The sequence below is a fragment of the Crocodylus siamensis genome, chromosome 4, assembly GCF_052110815.1.
Source record: "Crocodylus siamensis isolate JL-2025a chromosome 4, ASM5211081v1, whole genome shotgun sequence".
Taxonomy (NCBI): domain Eukaryota; kingdom Metazoa; phylum Chordata; order Crocodylia; family Crocodylidae; genus Crocodylus; species Crocodylus siamensis.
Genome location: NC_143398.1, coordinates 180,655,969 through 180,668,085, shown reverse-complemented (window position 1 = coordinate 180,668,085; position 12,117 = coordinate 180,655,969). Strand labels below are relative to the sequence as shown.

Below are 12,117 nucleotides of genomic sequence, written 5' to 3'. Positions count from 1 at the left end.
ATCAAAAGCCCCAGCTGGGGAAGGGTGAGTATACTATAGAACTTCTTATTGTCCATGTCCCAAGGGTTGAGATTTGTTAGTAGGGTTTAGAATCAGGCTAGACTTATGACCCTTACTCAAAACCGATGAATCAGAGGAGAGATTAGGGGCACCAAAAGCTGTTAGGGTAAGTTTAGTCAGTAGCGTCCTCCTTAACTGTTCACACATTATGAAGGTGGGGAGGGTGAATTTGGTTTTTCTGATGCTACTGAAAATAACTCACTGCTGCAAAAGGATCAGACTTTTTTTTTTATTTTTTTTGCTGCTGGACTGCTTGTTTTTTCTTTAGTTGCACTATTCCTTTCCAACTGATTATAAGAATAGCAAGCTGCGAGTGACACGATCCTTGTCCACTTCTGTTCTGAGGCTGTTTAACAGAGTGTCAGAAATCTAAACAAAATAGCATTGGGATGGAGATGTGGCACAAAAGTTAAAAACAAGTATCCTGTGAACTGTTTGGAAATTTTATTCAGCCTCCTTCTGTGGCAAAATGACTGGAGCACTGTCTCTGAAAGCTCCATCTCTGCATGAACAGCACTTCCAGACTGATGAACCAAAAATGCTTATCCAAGTTCATTGAAATATCATTTCACCATGGAGGAAATGTAATGTTCTCTCATCATAGGGAGAGACTTGGGAACTGCATCTTCAGCATCTTGTCTTATTTTGTCTTTATTTTATGAGGGTCAAAAATCTACTAATGTAAACACACAGGCCCACTTTTGCAGGAATCATTGAGAACCTAGAATATTACAACGTCAGCCATAAATACAGCCATGCAGATGATTGCTGTGCAATTACAGCACAAAAAGCATCAGTCATTGGTCTAATCATGCAAGCCACCTCTGTACAATTACAGCATAGCCACCATCAGTCAGACACAGTTGCTTAGGCTAATACCGTATGATTACTGCATAAATACATCAGACAGACAATCACAGCTGATACCACTGCAGTGTTACACAGTCCATCAGAAAAGTACAAAGTCTAACTGCTAGGAAAATGCTCTTTGCTCTAATACCATCCGCACAAGATACTTATCTTGCTAGCACAAGACTGATAGAATTCCTCTGGCTCCTACTGATTTTTTTTAACCTTTAAATGCTGCAGTAGTGATACAGTATGAGAGTCAGGGCTATCCTCTGCTGAGCACAAACCCCTGCAGATGTGCCAGTGGCATGCTTTGTCTGCACGGGAATTTAGACTCCTACTGAGAAAAGCAAGTTCAGGACTGGCAACAAGTGGAGCTGACCAACATTTTTGACTGAAAAATTTTCTTGGGCAACAATGGCCTTTTCATTATTGTTTTGTGGAAAATGTACATTTTCCTTGAAATTTTTCAGATTTTCTAAAAAACTAAGAGTGAAAAAATAATAGTTTCAGCCTTATGTAAAATATTTTAACAAAATCTATAAACAAGGCACTTTTTCTCATAGTTTCATCAAAAATCCCACCCAATGTTATTTAAAGTAGCTTTATTAACAAAAGCTACACGTGAAAGACTATAATGGGAAATCAAAGCTGGGAGAAGCACCCCAACCAGGCAATTTATCCATCTATCAAGACTTTGCAATCCCCATGTTATGGTTGAGATTAAAAATACCTTGTAATCTTTCTGCTGATTGCCCATGGGGCCAGGATTCCCCCCTCCCCCTCTTATGAATGCCTTATAGCAGGGATGTGGGGCTCCTGGAGGGCCTGGAGATCTCATGGTTGGGACCAACACCAAATTCCCAAGGAAGGAGTCCCACTAGGGACACATGTTGGCAGTGAGATGAGAAGAAGGTAAGCAACAGCTGCCGCTGTTCTCACTGCCACTCTCCTTACCACTGTAGTGGGTCCAGATATGGCCTGCAAGTCTCCTCTCAGTCTGATTCCTACCGACAAGGAGCCCCATGATCTGGATCTGGCCCAAAGGGCTGGGTGAGTCTGACACTCCTGTTGTATAGGAGTGTTTTTTTTGCTCCTTCCTCTACAGTGCTGCATCACTCCTGGAGCAAGTGGCTTGAGAGCAATAATGTGTCTGGTTGCACTCCCCTGGCTTTTTTCCATACTGAGAAATCATTGTACAGTTCAGAATGACCAGCAGTTCTTGGTCAGAAGGCTGTTATATATAACATGGGGCAATGCCAACAATGTTTAGTCAAGCTGGAGAGTGAGCCCTATGCCTCCCCACACTGAAATAAATTTCAGTGAGACTTGTCTAGCTCAACTGAAGAGATTGAAGCCAATTCAGAAATAACAATGTAACAAAGCCATGCCAGATAGAAATGGAAAATGCTTCCATTCCAAAATAATTTCCCAAGCATGTAAATCTACTATAAAACAACAATCTTTGTAAACTGGAATTCAGAGAGGTGCCTGTGTTGATTTTAAAAAACCAACCAATTATGTTAATGCCTGTGATTTGGCCCCAAATTTGCGTAAGGATGTTTATTTGACTATGAACCCCCATCTACCAAGTGGGCATTTCTTGTGCAGTTTCCTTAGAGGATGCTGTACTGCCAGCATCAAACACATCTACTGTAACTGTGCTTGATGCAGACAGGGGCTAAAAATCACTACCCTGAGAAAGTGCTGCTTCTTGCTGCTTAATTGTTTGAGTAATATACAAGATAACAAGTCTGATTAAAATCATTTGGCTGCACTAATCATACCATTACCATTTAAATGCCATCTCAGTGGTGTTTTATTTGGTTGGGTTTTTTGTTTTTTGCTTACCCATGACCCGTACCTCTAAATTCTGGTGCTTGCTGAGAAATAAGCAGTTGTTACTATTCTGTGAAATACAGATATTTACAGCACTCTTTGACCACATACTATTCTGCTGTCTCCACCTTGTGGCAAAAGTGTTGTATTGTCATACAATTGGCTAAAATGCCAGCCAGTCAAATACATACAAAGAATGTTTGTAGACACAATGATCCACGTACCAGACTTTTATGGTTAATAATTTGTTTAGAACAGTGTTAACAAAAAGTTCCTAGGTGAGCTGCTAGTTTCTCTCTGTTTCTTTCTTTTTTTAAAAATTTATTTTCTTCTGGAGAAAGTGCAAGTTACCAGTATTTGCTTGCTCTTTTAAGATGGTAGTATAAATCAAAACTATTTGAAACCTGTTTGTGAATCTTTTTAATTCATGGATATGATTATTCCTTCCCACTTAGCAAATGTTTTTCAAGCCCATTGAGCAGAAGGAAAGGAGAGAGGAAAGGGCTTAGATGCCAAAGCAGATGGCAGCCTGTAACACACACAACCTTTTTAGATCACAGCTGGAAAACACCCTGCTGAAGTTAGCTATTGTAGAACATGCAAATTATAGCAGCAGGATGCAACCTGTGAATCTAAACCTTGTATCCTGCAAACTTTATCTTGCTTTAATTGTTTCCCATGATAGCTTCACAGAGACAGGGCATTGCTTTTTTAAGAACTAAATGATTTCCATATGTATGTGCTCTGAGAGGGGAAGGAAAAAAAACCTCCTGCTTCAATAGCTGTGTTCACATAACATTATCATTGTCTGCTTTATGTAGTGGCTGTGGGCTCCTTCCTCATTGCCTACTAGGGGAAGTCACCTGTGTCAAGTGAGTGCCCAGGTGCTACAAGGACAGCAAATGAGAATGGAGTAACACAGCATGGTCTGAAGCAGTTCTGAATCTGCCTGCCCCCACCACCAATGTTTGCTTGTGATTCTGCCAGACCTGGCTGGCAATGCAGCTTTTTATCTGTTGGAATGGGAGTGGTTGTCTGAGTACACAACTGATTTTATGACTGGAAGGAATAATTGTAATCATTGATATAAATTCCCCTTCTACCCAGCACAGGTGAGGCAGTGGTTCTCTCATTCTTGCACTGAGCCTGATAACTTGATCTAGGACATATTTGTAAAGAGACACATTTAAAGTCATGAAAGGAGGGAGAATCCATCTCATTCATGGTTAAGTTGTTGTAGTAACTGCTTATCCTCGCTGTTAAAATACTTTGGATAACTAGTCTGAATTTCTTCACTTTTTTTACTGCTTCAAGACACTGAATCTTATTCTTAGGGTTTTTTGTGGTTTTGTTTTTTGTGCTAAATTAAAGAGTCTATTGTCAAAAATCCTCCCCTCATATAACTATTTACAGTTCATGATCAGGTCACCTCCAACTTCTCTTCACATGAAACAGTTTTCACTTATCTATTCTTACGCTGTACAACAGGTTTTTCCTTAACTTGAACTTGAATCACCCAGGTAGCTCATTTTTCACCTCTTTCCAGTTTGTCACCATCCTGTATCAATTTTGGACACCAGAATTGGACACAATATCCCTGTAATAACCTCAGCAACATCATCTGGAGACATAATACCTCCTTCATTCTCTCATGCAATATTCCTTTGTTTGTTCGACCAAGGATCACATTGGCTATTGCAGCATTAGCTTGGGAACACACATCCAGCTAGTGTCCACTATGATCCTTTGGTCTCTGCTAGAATTACTGCCCTATAACATGACCTGGGTTCTTGTTTTATAGATATATGGCTTTGCATTTAGCTGTATTAAAAGACAAGCTTAAATGAATTCAATGCTGCCTAACTGACTTGTCTCCACCTTCACTTAATTCAACAATGTTGTGTTATTTGCATATTTGCTATCAGTCACTGAGAGATCCTTCTAGACTTTAGATCATTGATAAACCTACTGAATAGCACTGGGCTAATGTATCCCTGGGAGGGATACAAAATAGATTATGACTCTCCATTTCCAAATAATTGCATTAGAACTTATACTCAAAAAAAAAGTAATATGGACTGCACTGACTTCTGTATGATATCAAGGTGTTTTATTTTATAAAAAGGTCATGTGGGACTAAGTCAAATACCTTCCAAAATCCGTGTATATTATGTCAATACAGTTACCTTAATGATAAATGTATTTAAAAAACTACCTGCTTTCCATAATGCTGATTGGCATCAATTATGCTGTTGATGCTTTAATTCTTTGCCATAAATGACTGAAAATATGTACTTGATAATGTATGACTGCAGGTATACAGCAGTATTGCATTAATGATGTCATGTTCAAGGTTGAGAAAACATTTATATATCACTAATTTTTATGACAACCAATTTATAGAAATATTCCTGAGGCTAAACATTTCCATCTATGTGATCAGGTTAACAACAAATCATTTTACTCAACTAAATGGTTTTACAGCAGCGATTGCCATCAAATTAAATTCATAACAGATATTTGTCCTCTAAAGTTTTGAAAGATGATTTTTAATTGATAAAACATAAGCAGGAAGCTGAATTCTTCCAACCACAAGAGACCCAAATAAGTGACACCTATATGAACTCCCCACAACACTCCATTATGCTGCAGGCGGATGTGAAAGGACTATCACCTGCAAGTCCTTGGCCTCTTTGCCAAAGTCTGGGGAATTATTCTGAAATGGCCAAGATTCTGGAGACAGCCATCAGACTATAACAATGCTGAACCCCATCCTACATGTTGAGTCCAGCCCAGGCAAGGAATCCATCTTTAGTTCCTATTCATGTAATGGACTAGAGGAGGAAGACTCTATAGCTTCATTACTAACCAGCTCAGGCCTTCTTTACTTCAGAATTGGCTATTTCTCTGACCCACAAGTCTGATGGATAGTAAATGAATGAGTGATTCAAAAACATTAGTGAAATGTTCTGAGATATATGAGAATTGATTTTTTAAAAATATCTTAAGATTCTAGCTATACCATAATTACACTACTCTACATGCACCTTTCCCCCAAAATTATCCTTCCAAAGTTGGGATAAGTGTCTTAAGCAGGAAAGTGGACATTCTGCCAAGAACAGAAGCATGGAGATGCTGTAATGGGTGCTGTTTCTTTTTCTTCTCTTCCCTCTAGCAATCACATGGAAAGAGGGGCAGAGTCTAGCGGGGCAGATGGAGGGAGTCAATAGTGCAGTCACATCCCATTTTGATTTATGCCCTATCCAAAGTTTAAAACCAACTGCTAGTAGAAACAGTGACATTTCCAGCAGTGGTGAGGGAGTTAATTGACTTTGTCTCATTATGATCTACCTGTTTTAAATTTGCTGATGATACCAAAATTTGGGGTGAGGTGAGCACACTAGTAGGGAGGGAAAGATTGCAGCAGGATCTGGATAGGTTACAGGAGTGGGCTGACATAAACAGGATGCATTTCAATACTGACAAGTGCAGGGTGCTGCACTTAGGCAGTAGAAACCAGCAGCACGCTTATAGAATGGGAAACTCCCTTCTTGAGAGCACGGAGGCAGAAAGGGATCTTGGACTCCAAGATGAACATGGGCCTACAATGCAAGGTCACGGTTGGCAGGGCTAACCGGACCTTGTCGTGCATCCGCAGATGCATCTCAAGTAGAGCCAGGGAGGTGATCCTGCCACTCTATGCGACGCTGGTCAGGCCACAGCTGGAGTGCTGTGTCCAGTTCTGTGTGCCCCATTTCAGGAGGGATGTGGGCAACATTGAAAGGGTCCAGAGGAGGGCCACCCGCATGATCCGGGGACAACAGGGCAGACCCTACAATGGAAGACTGCGGGACCTGAACCTGTTCAGCCTTCACAAGAGAAGGCTGAGGGGAGACGTGGTGACTATCTATAAACTCACTAGGGGGGACCAGAAGCGGTTGGGAGAGACCTTGTTTCCCCTAGCGCTCCCTGGCATGACAAGGAACAATGGACACAAATTATTGGAGAGTAGGTTTAGATTAGACATCCGCAAGAACTACTTCACGGTCAAGGCGGCTAGGAGCTGGAACCAACTTCCAAGGGAAGTGGTGCTGGCTCCTACCCTGGGGATCTTTAAGAAGAGCCTTGATGCCTACCTGGCTGGAGTCATTTGAGCCCAGTTTTTCTCTCGCCCAGGCGAGGGGTCAGATTTGAAGATCTACAAGGTCCCTTCTGACCCTACTTCTATGATTCTGTGATACCTGATTCCTGCTAATGGCTCTTTATAGGTGTTAACAGTCATGTCTCCTTTTTTAATGGTCTTGATGTTTCACTAATCAAGCTAGCTTTGTTCAGCATTTTGCTGTGTTAGCTACTCCTGGTCTCTCTTCTCCAATTTCACAACCCAGCAGGTCTTTTGAAAAACCTAGTTCTGCCCATGGAGCCCAGTCTTCAGCAACAGCTAGTTTCAGCATGTGCCTGCCTGCACAGCCAAGGGCTGCTGACAATTCAACAATGAAAGAGTTACAGCTGTAGCTTTTTGCCTGAGTACAAAAGGGAGAATGAGTAAGCTGAAGTTGAGGCTCTGTCCTTGTTCTACAGGCCTGTAACTCTGGACAAATCTTTTTTTTCCTTCATTCTGCCTTCCCCAAAACAAGGTGTGCATCTTCTTTAGGAACATGAGGCATGTGAGAAAATATGGTAATTATTGCACTACATTACAGAAAGCTTTGATTTGGACTGGATTCTTCTTATAAGGACATTCTTTGCATGTCAACATCTTGGTAGCTCACAAAAACATTGGAAAATGACTTGGAAATATGGTATACCAGGTGAATTACTTGTGTTCCTTGGATATTCATTTTCCTTTTTGCATTTCATAGCACTAGTACAGGGGAACAGGGGGCTAGGTAGGAGGTACGTGAAGGGGAGAGGCAAAGCAGAACTGCAAACCAGATAGCGGTCCCCTGTTTTGAGGGATGAGCAAAGGATAGATGAGTCTCTGAGTACACAGGGAAAGGTGTGCATTTCTAAGAGCATTACAAGTTGACTTTTTAACTTGATATTGTCAGACACATACAACTGAAACAACGGTGGGAAGGAAAAAAGCCATGAGAAAAAAAAAAAGACATGATCAATTATTTAAAAAAAATATTTGGGACAAATCTTAAGGGTTTTCAGGGTCTAGCTCTCACTTTTTGATCTCTTTAGCTTGGTTATACATGTGCATCACAGAATGGCTCTTGCCAAGCATGGCTGCAGGGAAACTTTCCTTCTTCATAATGCCATAGGGCAGCTTCAAGAGGCTGCATCTCCCTGACTCAGCCTTCCTGCTGCTCATCTCCTGGGTTTTGAAAATTCATAGGATCAGACATAGCCCCCCTCCGATGCATGCAGCTCCTTTTCCATATAGAAAGGCAGCAGAGCTCACCTTAAGTCATTTGTTGAGGCGAGTAATCTGCTGGCCTGGGACCATTTCTTCCTTTTGTTCCAAGCCCCCAATTCTGACCTGGAGCCCCCTGCTATTCTCACCAAGATTTCTTCACAGGCGCTCTGCCAGTTCTCATGCCCATTATGCAGTCCCACACTTCCCAAATTTCTTCGGTGTGGCAATGCTGCATGTGAAGCCCATGATCCCTTAATCCTAATCTGTAGGCTCCCCTTTCCCCTCTATTCTCAATTTCTAGCCTTGGCTTCCAAAGCATGTACACGCGTTTCTCAGTGCTCCTCCATCCCAGCCTACAATAAGCTTGCCTTCTGTAGAAAAATAATTATATTTGTATCCTTAATGTAGGCAGGATTTCCTCTCTACCCTCCTACGGATCTTGGAATGCGTCTAATATAGTCACACATCAAAGATGTCAGGAAATGCATTTTACAAAATATTATGAACTCCTAGGCTCTGCTCTACCTTTAAGCCTGGCTATTGCTCCAGCTTTCTGCTTCTGAACAAGCTCAGCTTTTGGATCCATAGCTAAAGAGTAGTTTGGATTTATGGTCGGGGATCCCCCGCATTAGTGAAATAATTGTAAATTCAGGCTGGCCGGAGGGACCTACAGCATGATTCACCAGGTGTGTAAAGACTCAGGAAACATAATGATTTAAGAACCTAGAGAATCTCTAGCCAGAATCCATCTCTAGGCACACATTTGGTAAGCTTAATATCTAGCATATATATTTGGGCAGTACTTAGCATGATTCTGTGCTTCAGCTCAAGCTGAAAAAAATTAAAGTGAGGTCTTATTGCCTTAATTTTACATGAAAGGCATGTATTTCCTGCCCTGATCCACATACTCACCTGTGGGGCCAGGAGGGGTTCTTGGAACAGCTTAGCAATTCTGTTTGATTACAAAGTTAACGTTTAAATTTTTTTGCTCTTCAATTAGTGTTTATTTAGGTCCCCCTTGATCAACACTGACAAGATACCTTTTTTTTTTTATACTGGATAAATTTAAATATTATCTCCATAAAAACTATTCAAGTGAACTTTTACATAAAAAGGGCTACTCCTATCCCAGAGTCTTATTATACTGCCCATAATAAAATGTTACAAGTATACATGAACCTTGAGTTTCACATCAGTTCTCCAGGTATGTCTCTCAGCATCAGAATTCTTCCCATTGTCAGACATTACCAGGACAGCCTGAGGGGAAGGATAATCTTGTGATTAAGGCACCAGACTTAATCAATGTTTCCTATTACTGGTTTCCAGCTTTGCCACAGATCACTTTCTTCTCTGTGCCTTGGTTCCTCATCTATAATATGGGGATACTATTGCTGCCTTGGTCTGCTTAGGGGATGTCCAGACGTGTAGATGTTTGGTTCCCCAGGGACAACTAGCAGTGGCGCACCTTGCACTGCAGCTACTTGTCCCCAGGGAACACCTGTGCTATGCACGCTTTGACATATGGCAAATTGCCTGGGTGGAGTAAGGGAGGCTGCACCCTGTGCTGGCCCCAGCAGCCTCACCTGGGATCCTGGGGTCCTCCTGGGGCTGCAGCCATGGCAATTCTGCCGCGCAGAGCCTGGCTCACAGTGGAGCGCAACTCCGGGTGGCCTGGCTCCACTTTCCAGCAGCGCACGCTGCCTGAGCATTCGCTGTGCCAGTTCCCTCCCCCTCCCCGTGGTCTTTTTTTGACCCCTGGTTGTCCAGGGGTCAAAAAAAACCACAGAAAAATGAAATAAAATGGAGCAGCACATGCTTGGGCAGCGTGCCCCTGCAGCGTGGAGACCACTGCACGTGTTTGCGGCACCACATACCACACAACCATGCTCATCTCTTTACAGTTCATTTTCTCCCACAGCTCTATGAGTGCTTGTGAGGCACTGCCCAGGTCCCAGAGGATTGGAAAAGGACCAATGTGGTTCCCATTTACAAGGGGAGAAAGGAGGACCCTGGCAATTATAGGCCAGTCAGTCTTACCTTAGTCCTTGGGAAGGCCTTTGAGAAAATTATCAAGGAGCACATCTGCAAGGGGAGGTAATGCTCAGGGGCAACAAACATGGGTTCATTGAGAGCAGGTCCTGCCTGACTAAGCTGGTTTCTTTTTACGATCAGGTCACAAAGTCCCTGGATGAGGGTGTTAGGGTGGATGTCATTTTCCTGGACTTTAAGAAGGTCTTTGACACAGTTTCCCACCACATTTTCTTAAAAAAACTAGGTGACTGCGGCATTGATGCCTACAGTCAGATGGGTGGCACATTGGCTAGCTGGTTGCACCTAGAGAGTGGTGGTGGAAGGGCTGTTTTCAACCTGGAGGGATGTGGGCAGTGGAGTCCCCCAAGGGCCTGTACTATTCAACATCTTTAGCAGCAATCTGTATGTGGGTGTGGAAAGCACACTGGCCAAATTCGCTGACGACACCAAGTTGTGGGGTGAGGTGGGCACGCTGGAGGGGAGAGACAGAATCCAGCTATATCTAGACAGGTTACAGATGTAGATAGATGAGAATAGGATGGAATTCAGCGCAGACAAGTGCAAGGTGCTGCATCTAGGGAGAAGGAACCTGCAACACACCTACAGGCTGGCGAACTCCCTTCTCATCAACATGGTGGCAGAAAGGGATCTTGAAGTCATTGTTGACTCCAGGATGGATACGAGCAGCCAATGCGAGGAAGTGGTCAGTAAAGCTAACCGCACCTTGTCGTGCATCTACAGATGCATGACAAGCAGGTCCAGGGAGGTGATCCTCCCCCTCTATGTGACATTGGTCAGGCCACATTGGAGTACTGCATCCAGTTCTGGACACTGCACTTCAAGAAGGATGTGGCTAGCATTGACTTGGGAGGGTGAAGGCAGCAGAGTCCCCCAGGGCTGAGTCCTTGGGCCAGTGCTGTTCAACATCTTCATTAGTGACCTGGACGAGGGTGTGGAGAGCACCCTGTTCAAGTTCACTGATGACACCAAGCTGTGGGGGAAAGTGAATACACCAGCAGGCAGGGACCGCATCCAGGCAGACTTGGATAGGTTAGAGAAGTGGGCGGATCTGAACAGGATGCGGTTCAACAAGGACAAGTGCAGAGTGCTGCACCTGGGGAGAGGGAACCAGCATTATGGTTACAGGTTAGGGGCTGACCCTCTCAGCAGCACAGAGGCAGAGAGGGATCTTGGAGTCAGGATTGACTCCAGGATGAATACGAGTTGCCAATGTGATGAAGCAATAGGCAGAGCCAACCGCACCCTGTTATACATCAACAGGGGCATCACTAACAGGTCCACAGAGGTCTTGCTCCCCCTCTATGTGGCGCTAATCAGGCTGCAGCTGGAGTACTGTGTCCAGTTCTGGACGCTGCTCTTCAAGAAGGACGTGGAGAACCTGCAGAAGGTCCAGAGGAGGCCACTCGTATGGTTGGGGGCCTCTGTGGCCAGCCCTATGAGAAGAGGCTGAGGAACCTGAATCTCTTCAGTCTCTGCAAGCTACACGGTGAGAAAAGGTCTTTATCAAGTCTTGTAAGAGAGTCTGGGTCCCTTTCCTGAGCTTATACACCTAATTCAGGAGCTACAAAGGCGGAGAATTAGTTCAAGTTCTTAGTTCAAGAGGGACTTCTAGTTGTTGTCTGCAGAAATTTTGTTCTATGAAGCAGGCAAGAAAATTCTTCTCCCAAAGCCTCAACATCCCTTTGGTGCTAGTCTTTTTAATATTTTTTTTTTGGTGAGGAAAAAAAACTTGTATTAACATTAAAACCAGCTGGGAAATTTATTAACCAAGACCTGTGGGAATTAAGCAAGAAGTAGAACAGCAGCCAGGATGCTGCCAGTCAGGCAAAATCTTGGTCCTTCATGAGACTTTATGAATCTGAAATGGGAGATTATGACAGGTTAGGAGTTAGCAAGTGAATGAGTAACAGTGGTAAACGTGGAAAATCCCCATAAAATACTAAAAAGCATTT

General features: G+C 43.2%; 1 protein-coding gene across 1 annotated transcript in view; it reads right to left on the bottom strand.

Annotated features, from left to right (window-relative positions):
- Positions 1-394: 394 nt before the first annotated feature.
- POFUT2 (protein O-fucosyltransferase 2) overlaps positions 395-12,117 on the bottom strand; it is a 36,517-nt gene continuing 24,794 nt past the window's right edge. Inside the window, exon 10 of the transcript XR_016442002.1 lies at positions 395-12,023. The gene's annotated coding sequence lies outside the window, so the exon portion shown is untranslated. The remainder of the gene's footprint in view (positions 12,024-12,117) is intronic.